We start from the raw sequence: 24,896 nt of genomic DNA on the forward strand, positions 1-24,896 counted from the left end.
TCAGAATAAGAGCAAAAAGTTTTTGGAGTCTATTGCAATTTACTCAAAATTAGTTAGAGATTTATCCGATGCGCACTCAAAAGATATAAAGTTCCATAAAAAAAATGATTTGCAAAATTCATGTGACAAATAATAATAATAAAAAAACTCATGCCAACAATCAATAAATTTCCTTTTGATCCTTTATGAAAAGCGTAGAATAGGTAGACATTATATGAGTTCCTTAATAATTTAATTCAGTTGATTTCCACGTACCACCAACCAAAAGATAGACAAAATTTCCAGGAAAACAGCAACCACACAAGGTGCGAGGTTGCGATTACCTTGTCTTTGACCTGCTGCAAAATCTCTACCAAATCCCTTGGAATCAGGGTACTGATTAATGATTAGAACTACGGTTCTTCCTTTGGATCTTTTTAACAAGAAATTTATAGAAAAAGAACAAAAATTGTTGACAATTTCTCTATTTTGGCTTCAGTATATAATCGAAGGGTTTCACGCTGCAGTCACCCCTGTTATCAGTAGGCTTGTAACTTTGTATGCAGTTGTGGCCCAATGTATAGTGTCTGAAACATGAATAAGATCCCTTTCCATTATTCCAGATCATTCAGGGATTTATCTCTGATTGAATTTTATGCAGGGAGCAGATCCAACGTTTATCAAAAGAATTGTCGACACGGGAGCAGCCAACGTAATCTATTTGTCTCCAGGAGCAGAGGAATTAAATGAGCTGCCAGTTATCAGAAAATGTGTAATGGAGTACAGACAAAACTCCCCAGTAGTCAAGAAGGACACACTCCTCTTCGTCAAGATATTTAGCCCTAGCCCAGTTTGGGGAGGCAACAAGTTTAATCCAGCTCTGCATCTTGTGCAGATTGGTTTTTGTTCATCCAAAGCTGAGACTACAGATACAAGCACTAGGAAACCATTCCCCATGATAGTTAGGAATGAAGTTCCTAATATCAACTCTACAGAGAGTGGCAGCAGCCAGAGAGACATGGATCCACGCCACCACAAGATTCCTTACTTTGTGGTCTCCAGCGGTCGAAAAGGATCAGCCACGGCTGTGCCTTATCTACAGAAATTAGAGAAGGATATTTTCCTAAACAAGATCCCTTCAGGTAAAGGACAGCATTAATGCTTTGCGAAGCTTTAATGCATGGCGAGGACTGCCACTACTGTCGTCAACTACGATCCAAGCCAGTGGCCACCAGCTCACAGAAGAAAGCGACGGCGACGATGGACTTACATTTTTGCACCAGATTTCAAATAAAGCGCCGCTTTCAAAATGTAAAGAGAATTGAAATTTCTCTCCAACCATGTAATCCTCTAGTATATATAGGATTACTCCCAGTATAAAAGGATCATGGATCACACCCACAATAGATCATAGATCCTCACAATCCTTTGTAAGAAAAACACCATGTATCCAGATATATCCATTACGAAATAAAACATCCATTAGAATATATGTGCATCTTGATATGTACTGACATGAGTATGGAAAGATAAGAGGAAAGATCATCCTTAATCTACCAGAAGGTTATCCGTTACTGAAAGAATACTGGCTAGAATTCATTTCAGCTTAATAACACCGTGGAAGATCGTTTCCCGATTGAGAAGAAGATTGATCAACAAACTTCTAATTTCTTCAATTTAGCCCCTGCTTCAGTCAATTCCAACCCCTATATTTACGCACATTTTTCCAGTTTGGTCCTTGGTTTTTGGATTTCTTCAATGAAATCCCTAATTGCCTATCAAACTTCAATATTTATACAATTAAACTCTTAATTTGATCAAATTAGCTCTTAACAATTGTAATTCGACCTCCAAACTTTAATTTCTTCTGATTAAAGTCTAATCATTTTTCTTGCAATCAAACCCTTCATAAACTCAATTAATCTTTCAACAAAATCTAATTGAGTATTTAAACATCTGATTTTGAATTTTTCTTTCTTAAATTGAATTTTCTTTGTCAATAGAGCTTTTTTTTTAATAAAAAAAACATACTGTCAAATTTCAATTTTTATATTTTTGAACTTTCTCAACCAAACTTTGATCATTTTTCTAGGCACCATTGTGTCTTCTTCTTATTGCTATATATTTTTTTGGTTTTCTTTTGACATTTTTTTTTTTTATAAAGATTAAAATTGGTATGGAAGAATTCATAGTCAATAAATTTTTGGATTTAAAATGGTCAATTCAAGAACAATGATAAGTCAAGTTTAAGAGTTTCATCACATCTTTCATAATACTCATGATGAAGGAATGGTTTTGATTGAATCCTTCCAAGTTGTAATTATTAAGAAATTGCCACCATATTGAAAAAAAATTAAAAATTATCTTAAGCATAAACATTAGTAGATGAGAGTTGAATATCTCATTTTGAGATTGATATTAGAACAGGAAGATAAATTGTCTAAAAGAAGAGTCAAGTCTTCTAGTTTGTCTCCTAAACTAAATATTGTTGAATAAGAAGGAGAAGACACACATTAAGAAATAAAAGAAAACATTTTCTTTCAAACAAAGCAAAATGCTAAAACATTTCATGGAAAGTGATTCATTTGGAATACTTTTAGATACCAAGTTAATGATTGCAAATATAAAACACAACAAGAAAATCCTACAAAAACAAAGATTGTTTAAGCCAATGACTCAAAAGTTGATAACCACACAAATGATGTGCCAAAAATGAATTTCATTATTGTTGTTTCTAAAGTTAACTTGATCATTAATCTCGATTATTGTTGGGCTAATACTAGTACAACGAGACTTGTAAGCATAGAGAAAAGAATGTTTTTCACTTACCAAGAAATGGATAATGAATATTTGTATAAAACAATTTCATCAACCTCTTACGTATTGGCTTCAAGAAGGTTATACTAAAGATGAGTTTTAAAAAGTTTCTCACCTAACCTGATGTTCTAACATTAGAAAGAACTTAATGTCTGGCTTATTACTGAATAAAGATGTTTTAATGATATTTTTTGGGAGTGACAAATTTATACTTATAAAAAGTGAGATGTTTGTAGAAAAGAGATTTTTTTTATGGCATTTACAAAATGAATATAATAATCATTGCAACTAAAGAGAAGATGAATGATGATGATGATGCATCTTCTTTTTACTTGATTGAGTCTTATCATATCTTGTTAGTGCTAGGTTTTCTACAACATATAAATCTAGTGAAAATTGTAATTTTTTTTTTTTCAAGAGTTCAAAGTATCTTATTAGATAATTTATGGTCATTTAAGGTTTTAGCAAATATTACTTGAAATTCCTTTTTTATATATATATAAAATCAAAAACTCAGTTATCAAGTTATCAAATTTAATAAAATAAGGGACCTGTAACTATTTACAATCTTAAAAATTAATCCCTTATATAAACCTTAAAAGATAGTTTACAAGTGAGAAAGAGTGTTAGAATCACCAATCCTATATAAAAAAAATATAAGAATAATATATAAATTAAGAATATATAGATCACCACTGCAAAGTTTAAATCTTTTCAGTAAAATTCAAACTCAACTATCAAATTCAATACATACCAAAACACACACTAGATCCAATATATAGTACATATATCTACGAGTCACTGCTCGTTTTATTACAGTACATTCATAGAGAGTTCCACCATGAGCTCAAAAGCAGGAATTATACACCATTACTCATACAGAGGCACTTGCTCAATATATAATAAAGCGACATGATCTTTTAAACCTAATGGAATTGTGTAGGAATCTTCATCAGTCGCATACGCAACATCTGTAACTCGAACAAGGTTAACAAAATGTTGAAGGAGAAGCATTGGAGCATTCGTTGGCCTCATGCAATCTTCATTGATATCCTTCCATACATTAACGTCCATCTTTTGGATCTCTTCAATTGCTTTCTTCTCCGATACATCATATTGTTTCATATAGCATTCAACGCCGGATGCACAGTCTCCTCTCTTTTGTTCATCCTTCAAATATATAAACGATGTTATAATGGTTAAAAAATAAACCTAGCATGAAAAAAATGAAAAAAATTGAGAAGAAAGACAGGAATAGTCATGAGCTGAACCTTGGTTCAATTTTTTTGATGCACGAAAATAATTGAAAAATCTTGTAAACTATTAAGTATATCCTAATTTGAACTAATAATTTTGCACTTAAACGAAGTAATTTTTTTTTAAAGAATTCAGACATCGTACCTCGTGGCTCACTACGTCATTCCTCAAACGACCGATCATCTTCCCAGCTTTAATAATTTTTGGATTACTTTTTAGCCATTCAAACTCCTCCCCTCCTGCAACTTCTTCCATTCCAAGGAAGGATGCTGCCATAATTACCCCATAAGTACTTGTGGCTAATCCATTGCGCACATACTCATCGAATGTTGGGACTGAAAGACTAGCAAGAATTATAGAGATGAACAAGAAGCAGAATAGAAGTAGAGAAATATACTGCTGTAATGCAGAGGAAGAAGAAGAAAATGTCTATATGTTTTATTCACTTGTTACGTTCCCAGCACTATTACATTCATTTATATACTGCTGTAGATGAAAAGCTTGGTTACGTTTTCTACTCAGCTGTAACAGAATGCATTAACTGCCTTACCATATTAACAAACTTTGCTAACCATTATATTCTCTATTCTCTTTGACAGGTGGCTGAAGCAGAGTGGCTGAAGCTGAGGTGGTTAAAGCTGAGGTGGCTGAGGCAGAGCATTTGATATCTTGACATTCCCCCGCAATCATATGCTTGGAGGAACCAAGCATAAGATTGAAACAGTGACGCCGAAATAAAGGAGTGGAAAGACCTTTAGTGAGAATATCAGCAAATTGATCAGCGGAAGAGACATGTTGAACCAACAAATCACCTTTGATAACACGTTCGCGAACAAAATGATAATCAATTTGGAGATGCTTCATTCTGGAATGGAAAACAGGATTGGAAGCAAGGGAAATAGCAGAGATATTATCACAATGAATGATCGGAGGGATATGTAAAAGGAATGTGAACGTCACAGAGAAGCTGGCGAATCCAAGCAAGTTCAGCAGCAGCAATCGCAAGAGCGCGATACTCAGCTTCAGTAGAGGAGCGAGAAACAGTATGTTGTTTCTTAGAAGCCCAAGAAATAGGACTAGAGCCGAGGAAGACAATAGAGCCAGAGACAGAACGACGATCATTGGGATCACCGGCCCAGTCAGCATCACTATAAGCTTGGAGATGAAGAGGACCAGCCTGAAAATGAAGACCAACATCAAGGGTACCTTTAAGATACCGCAATATCCGTTTGACAGCAACAACATGAGAATGCATGGGATTATGCATAAATTGGCAAGCCTGGTTGACAGAGAAGGCAATATCAGGCCTGGTGAACGTGAGATACTGCAAGGCACCAACAATACTGCGATACTGTTGAGGATGAGAGTAGGGCTGTCCATCATCCTTGAGCAAATGATGATGAGGAAGACAAGGAGTATCACAAGATTTGGAATGCTGTAAATCAACTCTACTAAGTAAGTCAGTGATGTAACTCGTCTGGGACACAAACAAACCGGAAGGGAGATATGTGATCTGCAATCCCAAAAAATAATGCAACCTGCCGAGATCCTTCATATCAAATTCTTGAGTCAAGGCAGCAATGACTGAAGAAAGAAGAGAAGCATGACTACCAGTAAGGATGATATCATCAACATAGAGTAGCAAAATCACAACACCAAGAGAAGAATGCTGAACAAACAAAGATGGATCGGCAGAAGATGCTTGAAATCCCAAACTTGGTAAAAAACTGGTGAAGCGTTCATTCCAGGCACGAGGAGCCTGTTTAAGGCCATATAACGATTTCTTGAGTCTGCAAACAAAGTCAGAAGGATGAAGCTTACTCACAAAACCTGGGGGCTGAGCCATATAAACCTCCTCATGCAGAAGACCATGCAAAAAAGGCATTGGTAACGTCAAGTTGTCGTAAAGACCAGTTAAACTGAGCAGCAAGAGCAAGGACCAAACGAACCGTAGTAGGTTTCACGACAGGACTAAAGGTTTCATGATAGTCAATTCCTTCCTCTTGACTGAAACCCTTGGCCACCAACCGAGCTTTATGCCTAGCGATAGAACCATCTGCATTCTTTTTTATTCGGTAGACCCATTTACAGCCAACAAGATTTTTGCTAGGTGGAAGAGGCACCAAGTCCCAAGTACTTTGGGCATGAAGAGCATCAAGCTCCTCTCGCATAGCAGACTGCCATTCAGGAATGGTGGAAGCAGCCTTGAAGGAATGGGGTTCAACCTGAGAAGAAGCAACAAACTGGACAGAGGCAGAGTAAGCCTTTCTTTTGGAGATACCATTCTTAGACCTGGTCGTCATGGGATGAAGATTTAGTGGGGAAAGAGGTAAGACCACACATAGATTCTCAGGCTGGAAGTCAGGATCAACAGGGAGAGGAGACTGTGTAGGTGACAGAGTGGGCTGAGGTGGAGACAATGTAGGCTGTGAGGAGGAACTGGGAGATAATAGAGGCTGAGATGTAGCCACTTGAGGAGGAGGAGAAATAAGAGGGAACATAGTGGGATGTAGACAAGGGAATGAGGAAGTGGAAGGGGATACAGGAAGCACATGAGAGTAAGGAAACATAGATTCATCAAATAGAACATGTCTAGTGACAAAGAAACGATTTGTGCGAATAGAAAAACAAATATACCCCTTATACTGACCTGCATACCCCAGAAAAATACAAGTGGAAGTCTTGGGCTGAAGCTTGTTAGAATTATAAGGCTTGAGTAAAGGAAAACAAGCACAACCAAAAATTCGCAAATGATGAACAACGGGTGGAGAGCCATATAGCAGGAAATATGGTGAGTTGTGTTGAAGAATTTGACAGGGCATTCTATTAATCAAATAAATGGAAGTAGCACAAGCATGAAACCAAAATTTTAGAGGTAAATGGGCAGTTTGTAATAAAGTAATGGCTGTTTCTAAAATATGTCGATGTTTGCGCTCAGCAAGGCCATTTTGTTCCGGAGTATAGGGACAAGACATTTGATGGATAATACCCTTGGTAAGGAGGTAATGTTTGAATTTATTACTAAGATACTCACCACCCCCATCACTCTGAAAGACTCGAAGAGTAGCAGAGAATTGAGTAACTAAGAAGGTATGAAAGGAAACAAAAATGGAATAAGCCTCTCCTTTATTAATCATTGGAAAAATCCAAGTAAATCGAGTACATTCATCAATGAAGCTAACATAATATCTGAAACCTTCAACAGATACAGTGGGAGAAGGCCCCCAAACATCACTATGAATGACCTCTAAAGGTTTAACAGATTTAACTGCCGGATAAGGAAAAGGAAGTTTGACAAGTTTACCTTCTAAACAAGTGGTACAAACAAATTTGGATGTGTCTGAGGTGAAAGGAATCTGGGATTGTTTTAACAGAGTAGAGGTGATTGTGTTTGAAGGATGACCAAGACGCTTGTGCCAAAGACTTGTGTGGACCTGTTTACCAAGATAACAAACTGGATTATGTGGAAAGAAAGACTGCGAAGGAAATGAAAAAGAAAAAGGAATAGGATATAACCCAGCTCTACACAGTCCCTTGAGGAGGACATTCCCCGTGATTTTGTCCTGAATCCAAAAACCAAAAGCATCACAAATAAAACGGCAGTTGTTATCTTTGCACAGCTTATGAACCGATAACAAGTGTTGAGAGAGTTTTGGCACATGCAAAACTTGCTTTAATTGTAAGGAGCAATGAGGGACATCCAGAATAGAAGAACCAATATTAGAGATGGTCAAACCTGAACCTCCAGCTGTGGTAACAGTATCAGCTCCTGAGAAAGGTGCAGCCAGATTAAGTTGAGCCAAATCAGAGGTCATATGTGTGGTGGCGCCAGTATCAGCCACCCAAAATTGTTCTGGAGGAGAAGCAGGTGGAAACGCAGCATGCATAGCACTAAGATTACTGGAGGGAGGCCGACCTTGATAGCTGAAATTACCTCGATGGTAACACTGAACAGCAGTGTGCCCAAATTTCCAACAAATTTGACATTGAATGGAAGTTGGCAGGATTAGGAGGCAGAGTGTGACGCTGATAACAATCAGCAGCTACATGACCTTTCTTAGTGCAAATTTGACATGTAGGAATGTCAATGCCAGGACCAAGAAGACCAGGGTGAGATGTAGGTGGAACCTGATAAGGACGTGGGCTGAACTGATACTGATTACGTCCTCTGCCACGTCCTTTAAAGTGAGACCCCCGAGTGCCAAAATATCCACCATTGGAACCATGAAATCCACTGTTATGACCATTAAATCCTCCATTGAAGCCAGGAGGAGGAGCAGACTTGGAGTTAGAAGGATGAGAATGAAGGCTACCTTCATCAAGAGCAAGAGCTTTGCCAGGAGATCCCTGATGTTGAGCCATCATTGCAGGAACAAATGAAGCAGCAGAATAAGTTTGCTCAAGAGTAGCTTCTTCAGCCAGCAATTGAGACCGAAAATCTTTAAGAGATAACACATTGTCTCTGCCACGAACCATACACCGAAAGGTGTTATAATCAGAAGGAAGACCATTGAGAGCCAAGATGACAATGTCATCATCTTCAAAATAAACCCCTGCTGCAGAAAGATGATCCCGAGCATCCTTGATTTTCTGCAAATATTGAGTCACAGTATCGGAGCCCTTCTTGATGGTTTGAAGCTCACTTTTCATCTGAAATATTCGTGCCTTGGAAATTGTGGAAAATCTATCCTTCAGTTGAATCCACATGTCATGAGAGCTAACACATCCAATAACGTAGGAGATTGCAGTTGAAGAGAGAGTAGCAATAATCAACTGCATCAATGCCCGGTCATGCATTTTCCAAATTTTGTAATCATCAGTTTCAGCACCTTCAACATCAGAAGCTGTATCAAACCGATGTGGACACTTTGTTGATCCATCAACAAATCCTGAAATACCATGACTCTCCAGTAGAATTTGCATTTGAAAGTTCCAGATGAGGTAATTTGTGTCATCCAATTTAACGGTTACTGCTGTTGAAACTGTAGGGAGTAAAGAGGTAATGGGAGATTGGAGAATCTGTAGTTGAGAAGTTGTTATCATTTTTGAAGTTCAAACGATTGAGATTAGGTAATGAGGAGGAAGAGAATCACAGAAATCACAGGTTGAGAAGAGTGTTTGAAGAGAATTCTTTCAGTTTGACAATATATCAAACAACTTATAGGCAGATCATTGTTATTGATTTTTTTGATTGAATATGGCGATAATTGTTGTAACTCAAATTTTGACCCACCTTTTCTATAAAAATCCAAAAATAGCAAAAAAACAACAAAAATCCAAAAAATATGTTTTTAATATATTTGCATCATTTTTAGCATTTTCAACGTCGTCTAAAAAAGAATTTAAATTTTCAAAGGTTTTTGGAACGCGTTCGACTTTTCACGTGTCATTTTAAAATCATTGATTTTCCTCATCGAGTCGACGTTGATATTGCTCATTTTCAAAAAATACAAAAAAATAAGAAAAATCAAAATTTAAAAAAAAAAAAGAGGAAAAGAGAAGGAAAGGAAAAGTTGAGGGACTAGTTTGAAAACCTAACAAAACGTTTTCCTATAAATACCATGCTATACAGAATTTCAAGGGAGGGGGGTTCATTTGGTAATTTTGGGGGAGAGGGAACCAAAAACACAAAGAAAAACCCTACAAGCTTAGCTCTATTTTTTTTTCAGCCGCCAGGCCGGCGCTTCCCCAGCCGCCCCCTCATCGGATTTTTCCTTCTTCTCGCCGGCCAGGGCTTGCCAACAGCCACAACCACAGCCACCTCACCATCTCCTCCCCACTCTCGATTCCAACTTTTCCCTCACAGACCCACACACTCGTCCATAACATTTTTCTCTTCTCCGATCTGCCTCCCAATTGAAACCAAACAGCAGCCCCTCCTCTTTTGATTTTTTCAACTCTTCTCCCAAACACAACAGCCACCATCTACCCAGCAGCTCCCTTTGAATTTTTTCTTCTCCTGAAGCCAAAACGACGCCGTCCCTCCTTTTCTTCTCATTTTTTCTTCACGGCTGCTGCAACCAGAAACAACCCTCTCGATCTCCTTTCCTCTTCATTTTTCCAGTCCCTCTCCACCGGCATCATCGCAGCTCCTTCTTCGTCTCAGCCCCGGCCAACACCCCTCCTGCCGACCCAGCTGCAGCTCTTCTTCCCACCACTGCTTCCCCCTCCATCGATCTTCCTTCGACGGCGCCTCCTCCGAAACCAGTCTCGGCGCCCACAGAAACCAGCCGCTCACAGCCGAAACCCGCCCAAGACCTTCTCCTGGCCGACCCAGCTTCAACACCCCACAGATCCATGGTCTTCAGTGTCAGGCGTAGCAGCGCCGTCCTCGACAGCCTCCACAGAGATCTGACCGCCACCTCTCCTAGCTTCTCCACCCGACGAACGAAGCCGGCCACCGCCGGATCTACAACTTAACAGCTCCCTCCCATAACAGAGAAGGGACGAGGCAGAGGAGAAAGCCGACCGAAGAAGAAGAAAGAGCAGATCGGAGGAGAAAACAAAATAAAATCAACTGTGTGGTGCGTTTTTTTCTGTGATTGCAGGTAACGGTGGTCCTCACCGCCGGCAAGGGAAGGAAGAGGGGAAGAAGGCGATTCAGACCCCCCCGTTGTTGGATTTTTTCTGGTAGCGGCGCGTGGATCCACGCGCCGCCAGTGGCGGTGGTGCGTGAGATCCACGCGCCACCACTGTTACTGCGCCCAGAAATCCGCCGCCACTGTTCCGGAGGTGCAGAAGTGGTTTCTAGTTTGTTTTGGGTTTAATTTTTGTAATTTCAAGTTTGTTTAATGTAATGTTTTGTGTAATTTTGAGTTTTTTTTTATATAGTTTGTTTTTTATGTAAATGTGGATGTAAAAAAGAAAAGAAAAGAAAAGAAAAGAGGAAGTGATAAATAATAATAATAATAATAATAAAAAAAAATGTTTGTGTGTGTTTGTATTTTTTTTATGTATGTTATTGAATAAAAAAAAAGGGGAATTTAATTTATAGTCACAAATATCTAAAGGACAGATAAAAATCATGTTGAATTTTCCATGAAAATGTAGAACATGTATCTACATATAGTCTGGAAAAGTAATAACTGATTTATCAAAGCCTTAGAATTGGGCTAAAATTTTATTTTTAATATCACGTCAAGTCCACGAAGCTTGAAAGTGAATGTGGTGTGTATTTTTGTTTATGAATGTTTTTTTTTTATGATAAAATTGCAGGAATAAAGAAGAATTTAATATTCCGATTTAATCACGGATAAAGAATCATGAACTTACATGTAAGTTGTATTTTCTAAAATTCGATGAAAGAACAGAATTTTTAAAACTTCTTTAACACATCAAGTCTACAAAGCAGCTTACCTCAGGTAGGGTGCGTTAGGGGTGCTAATACCTTCCCTAACCACAACCAGTCCCGTACCTGCGATCTCTGACAAGACCGGTACATCAGGTTTCCTAGTAGCCCTCAATAAATTACTAGGTGGCGACTCCAAAGAAACAAATCAGCAAAACAGGACGAATAATCGCCAGCCGATGCCGCGCGCCAGGAAGGATTTTTTTTGGGGTGCGACAGAATGGCGACTCCACTGGGGACGGTATTGTTTCTGACATTATTGGACTAAGCTTTGCATATTTGATGTGTTTATGTTTTTGCATTTTTGTCTTATTTTATTTTTGTTTTACCCATGCATTTTGTAGAATTGTCTCATGCATCACATAGTGTAATTTTTAAAGCACACACAAGCTTCAGGTTAGGAGGGGGACTAGCAGCTTACCTTACGACTTTTAGTCAAGGTTTAAGTTTGTGTAAATCCCAACTCTTCGTTGAGTGCCAAGATTGGTAAAAGTTGGACATGTGCCATCTCACTGCCTACTGGCCCCTATATTGCCTTCAAGAGGGTAATCACTGGGACAACAAGAGACCCTTTTTAGAGACCGAATAGTAAACCTACCTTTTGTCTCACTTAAAAAGATTAGAACCTGCCTGTAGGATGTATGCTCCGTAAATATTTGTTTTGCATCCGAGCAAACCCTTCTTGAAGCATCTTGAACTCAAGACTTGTGGGTGACACATTGGCCGTCACTCCGAAAATTTTCATTGTAGAGTTTGGGCAAAAATCATGATTCTTGTTCCATCATACAAGAGTTACGACCATATTGTCACCCCTCGAAGGGCGAGTTCATCATATAGATTACATATTCATAAATTTATCATGCATGTACCGGGTGGAAAGGTAGGTCCCCCGCACAAGCTGTGCTGCACGTGATTGAAGAAAGATGATGGAAGTGAAGAAAGGTGTCGGATAGAGGCTCATTATCAGATTAAGGTTGAGAGCCTCAAAGGTGAAATAGCTAGACTCAGATTTGCTTGAACAAGTGTTGAGTATTTAAATGGAAAGAGAATGTCTGCACAGTCTTCTGTGGGAACACTGTTTGTCCACGTCCAAGTGAAGCTGTATCTCTCCTTTTCAGTCATGAACAACAGCAACAATGCCTTCAGTCATCAACTAATGACAACTCTGATTCTTGTCTAGTTGTACTGTTAAGTGTTCATCGCCTCCACATCATCTAATAGAACCAAACGACTACTAGTCTCCTGTTCATGGTGCATTAGTCTGCTTTGAAGTTACCCTAATTATGAGCTCAATTCCAATTCAGCAGCACAAGGTGTTAGTCTGAAAAATCATGATCAGATACTAAACTTCTACGTGTGGCACGAGCAAAACATTGTACTAGGCAAAGGAGTCAGGCCTGGTCTGAAAATATGAGTAGTTGTCGAACTTCAACGTGGCAGAGCTCTCTCTACAAAAATCTGTTTATGATGCTGCAAGTTGAGAGTGCAAGAGAGGATTTACTAATTGCATATGCTACAAATATTTCTCTCATTAGTTTCAACACGAAGAAACTGTAGCATGTTTAAGAGCCATATTTGGTTTGAAAAAACATTGAGCAGACATCAAACTTCAATGTTGTAGAGATCTCTCGGCAGGAATCTATTTGTGGATCTGTAAATGGGAAATCCGAGAAGGGATGCAGTGGTTTCAGATTGTCCACAATTTTCTCCTACCAGTATCGGCATTACAACGCAGAAGTAAAGAGGAGAGACATGCCTAGACTGAAAAACATGAAAAAGACTGAAACTTCAACAGAGCAGGACTTCCTCTATAGGTGTTTGTTTGTTGCACTGTCAGTGAGAAATCGAAGAGGGGACAAAGGAGTTTTAGATTCATTAGATGCTCTTCCAATAGAGACAATGTGTGATTCCACACGTCGATAGTGGCGATACTACAAGTTTCTGGGCGCTGCCAAGATTACCAAGTTGTTGGAAACTTTTCTAAACAATCCTCAACCAACCACAACAACATTGGAAGATTGACATGATGTTGTGAAGATCATCGAAAGAATTGAGCGAGCTATGAAGAAGTGAAGGATTGAAGGTTTTGTTATGGATTCCAGAACCGTGAAAAGAGTTGAATCAGAAGATGACTCTCGATTGAGAACCTCAGTTATGATGGTCTAGCCAAAGTCTTGATGTATCCTTGACTACTCAAATGTCTTTGCCAAAGATAGACATTCCTTGCCATGAGAGTTTATTTACCAGCATCTACAGATTCCAGGCTTTTGCCCGACATCGACAAATCCCATGTAACCACCGTTTTCTAGGTGGTATAATCCAGACAAGAGATGTGTTGTCATGGTGGGGGTCCTTGACCATTTAGTTAAGCAGATGCAAGAGTTTCAAGAGTCGAGCTCAATTTGCGAAAGATGATGTCGTCAATCATTTTCAGAATGACAAGTGATCGGAGTTGCTAGACAAAACATAGATATTGCCAGAGAAGCTGATCCAAGAAGGAGTTAAACTGTCAAGCATTTTTGTTATGGATTTTTGACATTTTGCATTTTGTTTGGGGATCACATCTCATCCTTGAACGAAACATGTCTTTTCTTTGTCTTCTTGTTGTTTTGAAATCAGGAGATACTTCTTTCAAAGGGTATTTTAACAAAATATTTTGGTCAAACTCCAACATGCGATAAAGGTTAATCAATCCTGAAGATTAAAAGTGTTTTGATTACAGAAATGACTTGATTCTTGTTGAAATGACATGAGGTGACCAAACATATTTTGAGCTCATACACAAAATTGAACCACACATCATATAGCTAAGTTTTAGCAGTATGCATAATGACATGTAGTGGATTCGGTAGTTATAGACTCGTGAATCATGACTCTTACAAGTCCAAATCATTACACTAGATGAGGTCAAAATTTATCGGTTCTAACCGACCTTGCTTGAAATGAGAAAAGGCCATCTTTGATATTCCCTTCACTTTCTAAAGATTATATCCCTTGTAGTCCCATTTTGAGCTGGATAAAATATCTTTTCATGAAAACCCTGACTAGGATCACACCCCACACTGGGGGCAAATGAGAGATATGTTGGAGACATTGATATAATTAATGGATAAAGAGGAAGGCTTAGAACAAAAGTCCAATGATTGAAATAGAGCTAGAAGAAGACACATAGACTGGGGGCATATGAGAAATTTTTAAGGAAGGCTATGATAAAAAAAAAAGAAAAAAAGAAGAAGTTTAAATTGCCTTCACTTAAAGACAAGTCAAAGATAAAGGAAGGAGAACGCCTATCAAGTCTATGAAGAGCAAAAGAAATTTCAATAAAGGAAATGCATAACAAAAGTCAATACCAGAAAAAAAAGACTAAGTTATAAACGTGACTTTTGGTGTCCATTACAAAGCCTCTGATGTTATCAGATGATTAAGGTTGGTTATTCATCAAGGAAATGTGGATTTGCATTATAACTTATGTTAAGAAAAGTCTGAACTTTGAGGTTAACAAGGTTATATGTCGTTTCCTCTACAAAGACAACGATATAAAAGAGTTGATGAATAGTTGATGTTGATCCTAGGTCTTTGAAACCCTCAAACACCTTTTGAACCTTTGAAATTCCTTTCTTTCATAGCCATGAACCATAGCCTGCATTACGTGCTTTTAAAAGCCCTTTTTGATCAAGCAAGCAATTTGAACCGATAAATGGCGCTCTCAAAACTTGAAGGGCTTTTCCATAAGGGTCGTGACTTCATGAATTAAGCTATTGGTTATTATGCATGCTGATAAAATAAATGCTAAGAAAAGAAACAACTTTTCTTGATAAAGCCTGAGCATCTTGCTTTTGAAATTCATAAAAATGTCATCTCATCATAGACCATCAAATCATATACCCAATATCAAGGATTCAAATTGATACAAAGAACCATGGAAAAAGCCATTTTAATCCTACAACGGGTCGATTTCTGTTTTTAAAATGCATGACAATCAAAGGACTGTGTATTTCGAATAACGTGTGTTGGGTCTTTGATCAAAAAGCTTGATTTTCAAAAGATTTTCAAAAAAGGACATCTCTGATTTCATTTCAACAAACTAGACTTTGAATAGACATGATCTTTGAAATATGAGAGTTGATTCCAGAACAAGGAAGATTATCAAACACAGAAGAACATTGATTGAGTATGCAAAATCGTTGATAGAAATGACATTGAAGTCTTCGACACTCCTTGAAAAGTTGAGCAGCTGGGGGCAATACAATAGACCTTAAGAAGGAAAACGAACAGTATCCAGATCAGCTGGGGGCAAAGAAAGAATCACATGATGAGTCATCAAAGTCCATCAAAGTCATTCCTGGCACTCACAAAAGCCATTTGGTTGTAAACAGAAGAATGAGCATGTTCAGATCAACTAGGGGCAATGTTGTTCAAAGACAATCCATGATTTAGTGAACTTCAGCAGCAATTGATGAGCAACGCTGCACTTGAAGGATATTTTCATATCTTCATCTTGGGTCACCCTCTGAAACATGGCTATGATTCCTGACAGATGTTATCGGGTGAGTGCATTTGAATGAACATCGAACATATGCACACCACCAAGACTGACTGTGGAACAATGCTGCACTTGAAGGACAATCTCATATTGTCATCCTTTGAAACATGGTTATCGACAGACGTTACCACGCAACTGCATTGAATGAATGTCAGAAAGGCACCCACCCCGAAGACTGACTGTGTGGGACAATTTGTTTTGAAGCCAGATGAGCACTTCACCGCATGAGTATGGGTGATAGAAGTAGCATCATTGATGAGGCCGAGGCATTTCTTTTCACAATCTGATTAGAAGAGTTGAAAGGAATCTATTGAGAAAACACTGAGCATACAACCATGAGCCTTTGTACTGCAAGCTATGAGAATGCATGACTGAATGACTGAATGAGTTCCAAGAAGGCTTGATGATAACATGTACTTGAAAGAGTACTGTTTCAACTAGAGGCAAGTTCATGACTGATTAACAATCTTGATGGGTATTGGCATGATGCACATAATCAATCAGAGGATAATTCTCAGAAGAAGCCAGGAGAGAAAATCCTTCATGATAAATCAAGCAGTACCACACTTGGGGGCAGGGTCAAGCTTGATAAATGATGCAAGCAGTAATTGTCGAAGACAGCCCGGGATGGGCACTGCATTTACAGCTGAGTGGATGGCTAGCACATGAATGAGCCAATACATCGGAAGAACAAAGAAAGCTTTGGGATACAAACAAAGGCACCCTATGATGATGGAGCATCAAAGAGGGGGGGCCTATATTTCAAATCAGGTAAGGATGCATGCATATCATCTAACCTCAAAAAAAAAAAAAACCATTTGCACATATTTTTGAATTGTTACAGGAAAATCCTTAATGAGGTCCAGCAAGATGGTGGAAAGAGAAAGAAGCATTGTGGTGATGATAATAAAGAATCGGTTTTGATCATGGAATAAAAGGGAATATGGGATGAACCCTACCATTAGGAAAATCCCAAAGAAATGAATAGATCAACCTTGCAACCGGGAAGACTTGAGTTTTCAACCCTTGCAGTCAGGAAACACCGAGTTTTCAAACCCTATGATCGGGAATTATCAGGAAGCACCAAGTTTTCCAGCCCTTCTTCTGTCATCCCCTCAGGACTTCGCCAGGTAAGTCCTATTTTTTACACTTGTCATATCACATTCTTTCCATCTGGGTAGGTCGCCATCATAATAAGACCGTTTTTCACTTTTTTTTTCCATCTGGGTAGGTCACCATGACAATGAGACCGCAATTCATCATATTTTTTCCACGTGGTAGGTCACCCATTATAATGAGACCGCACTTCACATTCTTTCCATTTGGGTAGGTCACTCATTATAATGAGACCGCACTTCATATTCTTTCCATCTGGGTAGGTCACCATTCATAATGAGAGCCATTTTCATATTCTTTCCATCTGGGTAGGTCACCCATTATAATGAGACCACTTTTTACACATTCTTTTGTTACAGTTGAATGAGGTCGCCAGATGGGATCTCATGTAGCTTTGGTTAAAGGGAATCGCCAGAAGGGGTTTCAGGTTGACCGAGCTACACACATTCCTTGGTTATGGTTAAAGAGGATCGGCGAAGGGATCTCAGTTTAACCTAATTGGAAAGGATTTTGGTTTTGGGTAGAGGGGATTGCCGAATGGAATCTCAGTCTATCCCAACCACACACAGGATTTTGGTTCTGGTTAGAGGGGATTGCCGAAAGGAATCTCAGTCTATCCCAACCACACACAGGATTTTGGTTCTGGTTAGAGGGGATTGCCGAAAGGAATCTCAGTCTATCCCAACCACACACAGGATTTTGGTTCTGGTTAGAGGGGAGTGCCAAAAGGAATCTCAGTCTAACCCAACCCTACACATTCCTTGGTTATGGTTAAAGGGGATCGACGAAGGGATCTCAGTTTAACCTAATTGAAAAGGATTTTGGTTCTGGTTGAAGGGGATCGGCGAAGGGATCTCAGTTCAGTCTAACCTACACATTCCTTGGTTATGGTTAAAGGGGATCGACGAAGGGATCTCAGTTTAACCTAATTGGAAAGGATTTTGGTTCTGGTTGAAGGGGATCGGCGAAGGGATCTTAGTTCAGCCCAACCACACACACCTTGGTTATGGTTAAAGGGGATCGACGAAGGGATCTCAGTTTGACCTAATTGAAAAGGATTTTGGTTCTGGTTGAAGGGGATCGTGAAGGGATCTCAGTTCAGCCCAACCACAACACACTTGGTTATGGTTAAAGGGATCGACGAAGGGATCTCAGTTTAACCTAATTGAAAAGGATTTTGGTTCTGGTTGAAGGGGATCGACGAAGGGATCTCAGTTCAGCCCAACCATACACATTCCTTGGTTATGGTTAAAGGGGATCGACGAAGGGATCTCAGTTTAACCTAATTGGAAAGGATTTTGGTTCTGGTTGAAGGGGATCGGCGAAGGGATCTCAGTTCAGCCCAACCGCACACACCTTGGTTATGGTTAAAGGGGATCGGCAAAGGGATCTCAGTTTAACCTAATTGGAAAGGATTTTGGTTCTGGTTAGAGGGGATTGCCAAAAGGAATCTCAGTCTAGCCCAACCCTACACATTCCTTGGTTATGGTTAAAGGGGATCGGCGAAGAGATCTCAGTTTAACCTAATTGGAAAGGATTTTGGTTCTGGTTGAAGGGGATCGGCGAAGGGATCTCAGTTCAGCCCAACCACACATTCCTTGGTTATGGTTAAAGGGGATCGACAAAGGGATCTCAGTTTAACCTAATTGGAAAGGATTTTGGTTCTGGTTGAAGGGGATCGACGAAGGGATCTCAGTTCAGCCCAACCATACACATTCCTTGGTTATGGTTAAAGGGGATCGACAAAGGGATCTCAGTTTAACCTAATTGGAAAGGATTTTGGTTCTGGTTCGAGGGGATTGCCGAAAGGAATCTCAGTCTAGCCCAACCTTACACATTCCTTGGTTATGGTTAAAGGGGATCGGCGAAGGGATCTCAGTTTAGCCTAATCACACAGAATCACTAGATGGGATTTTAGGTTGATCGAGCTACACCGATTTTTGTTCTTGTTAGATCGCCAGATGGGATCTTAGGTAAACCCAATCAAGTGGGCAGGTCGCCCCTAAAAACAGACCAGTGTGAGTGTGTGGGCAGGTCACCCCTGAAAACAGACCAGTGTGAGAGTGTGGGTCGGTCGCCCTTGAAAATAGACCAGAGTGAGTATGTGCGGGCAGGTCGCCCCTGAAAATAGACCAGAGTGAGTATGTGTGGGCAGGTCGCCCCTGAAAATAGACCAGTGTGAGAGTGTGGGTCGGTCGCCCCTGAAAATAGACCAGAGTGAGTATGTGTGGGCAGGTCGCCCCTGAAAACAGACCAGTGCGAGAGTGTGGGAACACCGGTCGCCCATGAAAACAGACCAGTGTGAGAGTGTTGGCAGTCGCCCCTCAAAACAGACCAGTGTGGATGTGTGGGCAAGTCGCTCAAGGTAATGAAATCATTTTCCTTTTTTTTTCTTTACAAAGCTTACTATGCAAAATTTGTATGAGTTTTGCTTCAAGCATTTGTAAAGAGGGGCAACTGTTGTAACTTCAAAATTTTGACCCACCTTTCTATAAAAATCCAAAAATAGCAAAAAAACAACAAAATCCAAAAAAATGTTTTTAATATATTTGCATCATTTTTAGCATTTTTCAAACGTCGTCTAAAAAAGAATTTAAATTTTCAAAGGTTTTTGGAACGCGTTCGACTTTTCACGTGTCATTTTAAATCATTGATTTTCCTCATCGAGTCGACGTTGATATATTGCTCATTTCAAAAATACAAAAAAAAATAAGAAAAATCAAATTTAAAAAAAAAAAAAGAGGAAAGAGAGGGAAAGGAAAAGTTGAGGGACTAGTTTTTTTGAAAACCTAACAAAACGTTTTCCTATAAATACCATGCTATACAGAATTTCAAGGGAGGGGGGTTCATTTGGTAATTCTTCGGGGGAGAGGGAACCAAAAACACAAAGAAAACTACAAGCTTAGCTCTATTTTTTTCAGCCGCCAGGCCGGCGCTTCCCCAGCCGCCCCTCATCGGATTTTTCCTTCTTCTCGCCGGCCAGGGCTTGCCAACAGCCACAACCACAGCCACCTCACCATCTCCTCCCCACTCTCGATTCCAACTTTCCCTCACAGACCCACACACTCGTCCATAACATTTTTCTCTCTCCGATCTGCCTCCAATTGAAACCAAACAGCAGCCCCTCCTCTTTTTGATTTTTTTCACTCTTCCCCAACACAACAGCCACCATCTACCCAGCAGCTCCCCTTTGAATTTTTTTCTTCTCCTGAAGACCAAAACGACGCCGTCCCCTCACTTTTCTTCTCACTTTTCTTCACGGCTGCTGCAACCAGAAACAACCCTCTCGATCTCCTTTCCTCTTTCATTTTTCCAGTCCTCTCCACCGGCATCATCGCAGCTCCTCTTCGTCTCAGCCCCGGCCAACACCCTCCTGCCGACCCAGCTGCAGCTCTTCTATCCCACCACTGCTCCCCTCCATCTCGATCTTCTTCGACGGCGCTCCTCCGAAACCAGTCTCGGCGCCCACAGAAACCAGTCCGCTCACAGTCCCGAAACCCGCCCAAGACCTTCTCCTGGCCGACCCAGCTTCAAACACCCACAGATCCATGGTCTTCAGTGTCAGCGTAGCGCGCTCCTCGACACTCCACAGAGATCTGACCGCCACCTCTCCTAGCTTCTCCACCGACGAACGAAGCGGCGCACCGCCGGATCTACAACTTAACAGCTCCCTCCCATAACAGAAGAAGGGACGAGGCAGAGGAGAAGCCGACCGAAGAAGAAGAAGAGCAGTATCGGAGAGAAAACAAAATAAAATCAACTGTGTGGTGCGTTTTTTCTGTGATTGCAGGTAACGGTGGTCCTCCACCGCCGGCAAGGGAACGGAAGAGGAAAGAAGAACGCGCGATTCAGACCCCCCCTTTGTTGATTTTTCTTGGTAGCGGCGCGTGGATCCACGCGCCGCCAGTGGCTAATAGGATAGTGCGTGAGATCCAACGCGCCACCACTGTTTACTGCCGCCAGAAATCTCCGCCGCCACTTCCGGAGGTTGCAGAAAGTGTTCTAGTTTGTTTGTTTGGGTTTTAAATTTTTGTTTTACATTTCAAGTTTGATTTAATGTAATGTTTGTGTAAATTCTTGAGCTTTTTTTTTATATAGTTTACTTTTTTATGTAAATGTGATGTAAAAAAAGAAAAGAAAAGAAAAGAAAAAGGAAGTGATACACAACTAACTCTAATAATAATAAAAAAAAAAATGTTTTGTGTGTGTTGTATTTTTTATGTATGTTATTGAATAAAAAAAAAGGGGAATTTAATTTATATCTCACAAAATATCTAAAGGACAGATCACAAATCATCATGTTGAATTTCCATCTTGAAAATGCTAGAACATGTATCTAAACTTTCATCCCATAGTCTGGAAAAGTAATAACTGATTTATCAAAGTCCTAGAATTGGGCTACAAATTATTTATTTTTAATATCACGTCAAGTCCACGAACTTGAAAGTGAACTGTGAGGGTGTGTATTTTTGTTTACTGAATGTTTTTTTTTTATGATAAAATTGCCACCAGGAATACAAGAAGAATTAACATATATCCGATTTATCACGAGCGTGAGTGGATAAGAATCAACAACTTACATGTAAGTTTATTTTCTAAAAATTCGATGAAAGAAACAGAATTTTTTAAACTTCTATTAACACATCAAGTCTACTAAAACGCAGCTTACCTCAGTAGGGTGCGTAGGGGCTAATACCTTAAACCCTTACCTAACCACAACCAGCTCCCGTACCTGCCGACTCTGACAAGACCGGTACATCAGGTTCCTAGTAGCCCTCAATACAATTACCTCTATTAAAACTGTGCCGACTCCAAAGAAACAAATCAGCCATCAAACAGCCTGACCGAATAATCGCCAGCCGACTATCAGCCTTCGCGCAAAGCCAGGAAGGATTTTTTTTTGGGCGTGCGACAATAATAACACCAGAAACAGAGATTAGAGACAGAGAAATTCACAAGCTCACAAAGATACTACAATCCTAAATGCTCTCTGATACCATGAAAGACTACAAGAATTATAGAGATGAACAAGAAGCATAATTAGAAGTAGGAAATATACTGCTGTAATGCAGAGGAAAGAAGAAGAAAGATGTCTATATGTTTATTCACTTGTTACGTTCCCACCACTATTAACATTCATTTATATACTGCTGTAGATGAAAAGCTTGTGTTACGTTTCTACTCAGAATTACTGTAACAGAATGCATTAACTCGCCTTACATATTAAACAAAACTTTGCTCAACCATTATATTCTCTAGTTCCATCTCTTTGACAGCACGTCCGGGCTGAAGCAGAGTGCTGAAGCTGAGGTGGTTTAAAGCTGAGGTGGCTGAGGCAGAGCATTTGATATCTTGACAGGGACATGGCATTTATTTTCTTCTGCCCACTCCGCCTCCGCATGGTAGCCTCTCACCACTTCTTTGAACTTAAATAGCATACAAATAAATACAAAGATTTGTTCGTGCTGGTAAAAGACCTACGCAATATTTTCAATTAATTATATTATACAAATAAACAATATATTGCAATGCCCTAGAAATATTAAAAGAATGCATGAGACTGGAAAAAATGTTCATACTTCCTCCTTCACATAATATGAAGGCATAGGATCTTCCTTGCTTTCCCATATCATTCTCAGTTTCATGAAAATTTGGTATTCAGAAGAGCTCTATAAAGAACTTTTCATGCAATCACCAGCGTAGTTGATCAATAGCATTCATGCTGCATCTGAAATTGAGACAGAATTTCTATGTCCTTTCCTGAACATCTTTGTATCGAATTCTATGTTTATGAAAGATTTAGAAAGAGAAAGACAGACTATGAGGTAACAAGAAACAAACCTTTCAATTGCATTAGTAAAAATGTTGTATTTTCTTCGAAAGATGCATATGCATCGTATGTATCATCTACCAGTGATAGAAATTTTAAATATTTCGTGACCATCATCCGAGAGAAAGCATATTGAGGCTCGAAATGGACTCCATTTGGCCCAGACATAGAATCTCTACGAAAAATTCTATCTCTTGCATATGGAAGCTCCTCAGGCAAAATTTTAAATCATTCCACCACCTAAAATGTAAATAGCAACGGAGTAAAAGAAATTCCAATAGAAACTGGTTCTGAATATCTCTCTCTAACTTGAACAAAAAATACCTCGAGAGAATGGATAGCTCTTTTCGATGTATTAACTGAACTCGATTGAAATCTATCTTGGCAAACTTGAGTAGAGTGTCATTCCGAGAACTCATCTTCTTCGTAGAAAGAGATGTATTTTCTAGCCTCTAAATCTTGGTACGCCTTTGTGAAAGGGCCGGATCAAAGCCTTCCTAATATGGTCTGCTAGACGTGGGCTTGATTGCATAGCGAAGACTCCAGGTTTGCCTTTTGTGAAATCTAGGGCATCATCCAGTAATCTGTTCACCATGCACACTTAAAAACGAAGCTTCATACAAGCTCAGGATGCCTTTCACATCGTTGATGATTGTTTCTTAAACTCTCCATTGGTGTCCTTGAACTTGTCGAACACAACTGATTCATACAAGCATACTACACATTTTAGCCATTTTCAAAAGATGTTTTGTAATTATGAAAGATTATTTCTTGTAATTGAAAGAAAGATTTACCAGAGTTTAAATTACTGCTAATTATGTATTCTCCAAAGATACTGCATTTTTTTTTCGAGTCATTTTCGAGTCACATTACAAAAAAAAAAATTGTCATTTTCGGTTACTTATAGGAAGAAGTAGTTTCAGGTATTAGTCTAAAGATTGAAACATAGAAAATTACAAAGGAGGATAAACTTCTTTGATCTAAACCAGCCTCTGTACTTCATTAAAGAATTATTTTTGGAGATGTTGATTAATGTTTCAAAGGCTATAAGTATGCACTCACCACAAGGCATTTTGAATCCATGCTGTCTCAATACTCGAAATAGTAGTGACAAAGTGTAGAGATCAAAGTCATGCTTCTCAAGAAGATTAGGAAGGTCATCAAAAATTTCTTTGAGGCTGTTTTCAATCTCTTTGTCAAAATGATATGACACACCAAGCCGACATAACAGATTAATGAATTCAATATGTTCCACTGGATCCTTTTTGGATGCCATCAGCATGTCCTTCACATTTTCCTTCAACTCTTCTACTTGTCGGCTGTATGACTCGAATTCCTGCCGTGAAATATTCAGTTAATATGAATTTTGATAGCATTGAGCAATCCTCAACGTGATTTTTTCTAGTCTATGTGAAAATGTTTTTTCTTATAGAGTTTTACTCAAATAAAAATGAAGTCTTTGTTTAAAGTAAAAGTGATCAGCAGCTAGACAAAAGTATAACATATGAGAGGAGTGGCAACGAAAGATGCATATGATTTTATAATTAAAAGAAGAAGAGAGTAGTGATATATAATTTAAACAAAAAAAAAAATTGTGAAACATCAGATTATAATCTTAGTGCAGAATTGGATAATAGATCCCACAAATCTAAAAGCTATATACAGTTTTTGAATTTTTTTTTTATCTTGATACTTCAAATCATTAAAAGAAAAAACACACTGCTATACACACAGAAGAGAAGTAGTTTACCGTTTGTGGAAGGAAAATGAAGCGAAGCTACAACCCCACAAGCTTTGGTGGGAATCTGCCTTTCCACGAGAATTGTTTTGTTTGATTGGTGTTTTCCATTTTATTGAATGAAATAGAGACTACTACTTCGATGCTCGAGTACCTAAATCGTCATCAAAGGAAGGCTATTTATAGGGAAATGGCTTGACGTTGTGTACTATACCTATTCTTATTCAACTCCTTAATAAAAAGAGATGAACGTGATTTTGATGCTAAA

General features: G+C 39.1%; 1 pseudogene; it reads right to left on the reverse strand.

Moving 5' to 3' along the window:
* Nucleotides 1-3,666: 3,666 nt before the first annotated feature.
* Nucleotides 3,667-24,739, reverse strand: LOC118050598 (probable terpene synthase 6; annotated as a pseudogene).
* Nucleotides 24,740-24,896: the final 157 nt, after the last annotated feature.

Source organism: Populus alba, chromosome 19 (assembly GCF_005239225.2).
Source record: "Populus alba chromosome 19, ASM523922v2, whole genome shotgun sequence".
Lineage (NCBI taxonomy): Eukaryota > Viridiplantae > Streptophyta > Magnoliopsida > Malpighiales > Salicaceae > Populus > Populus alba.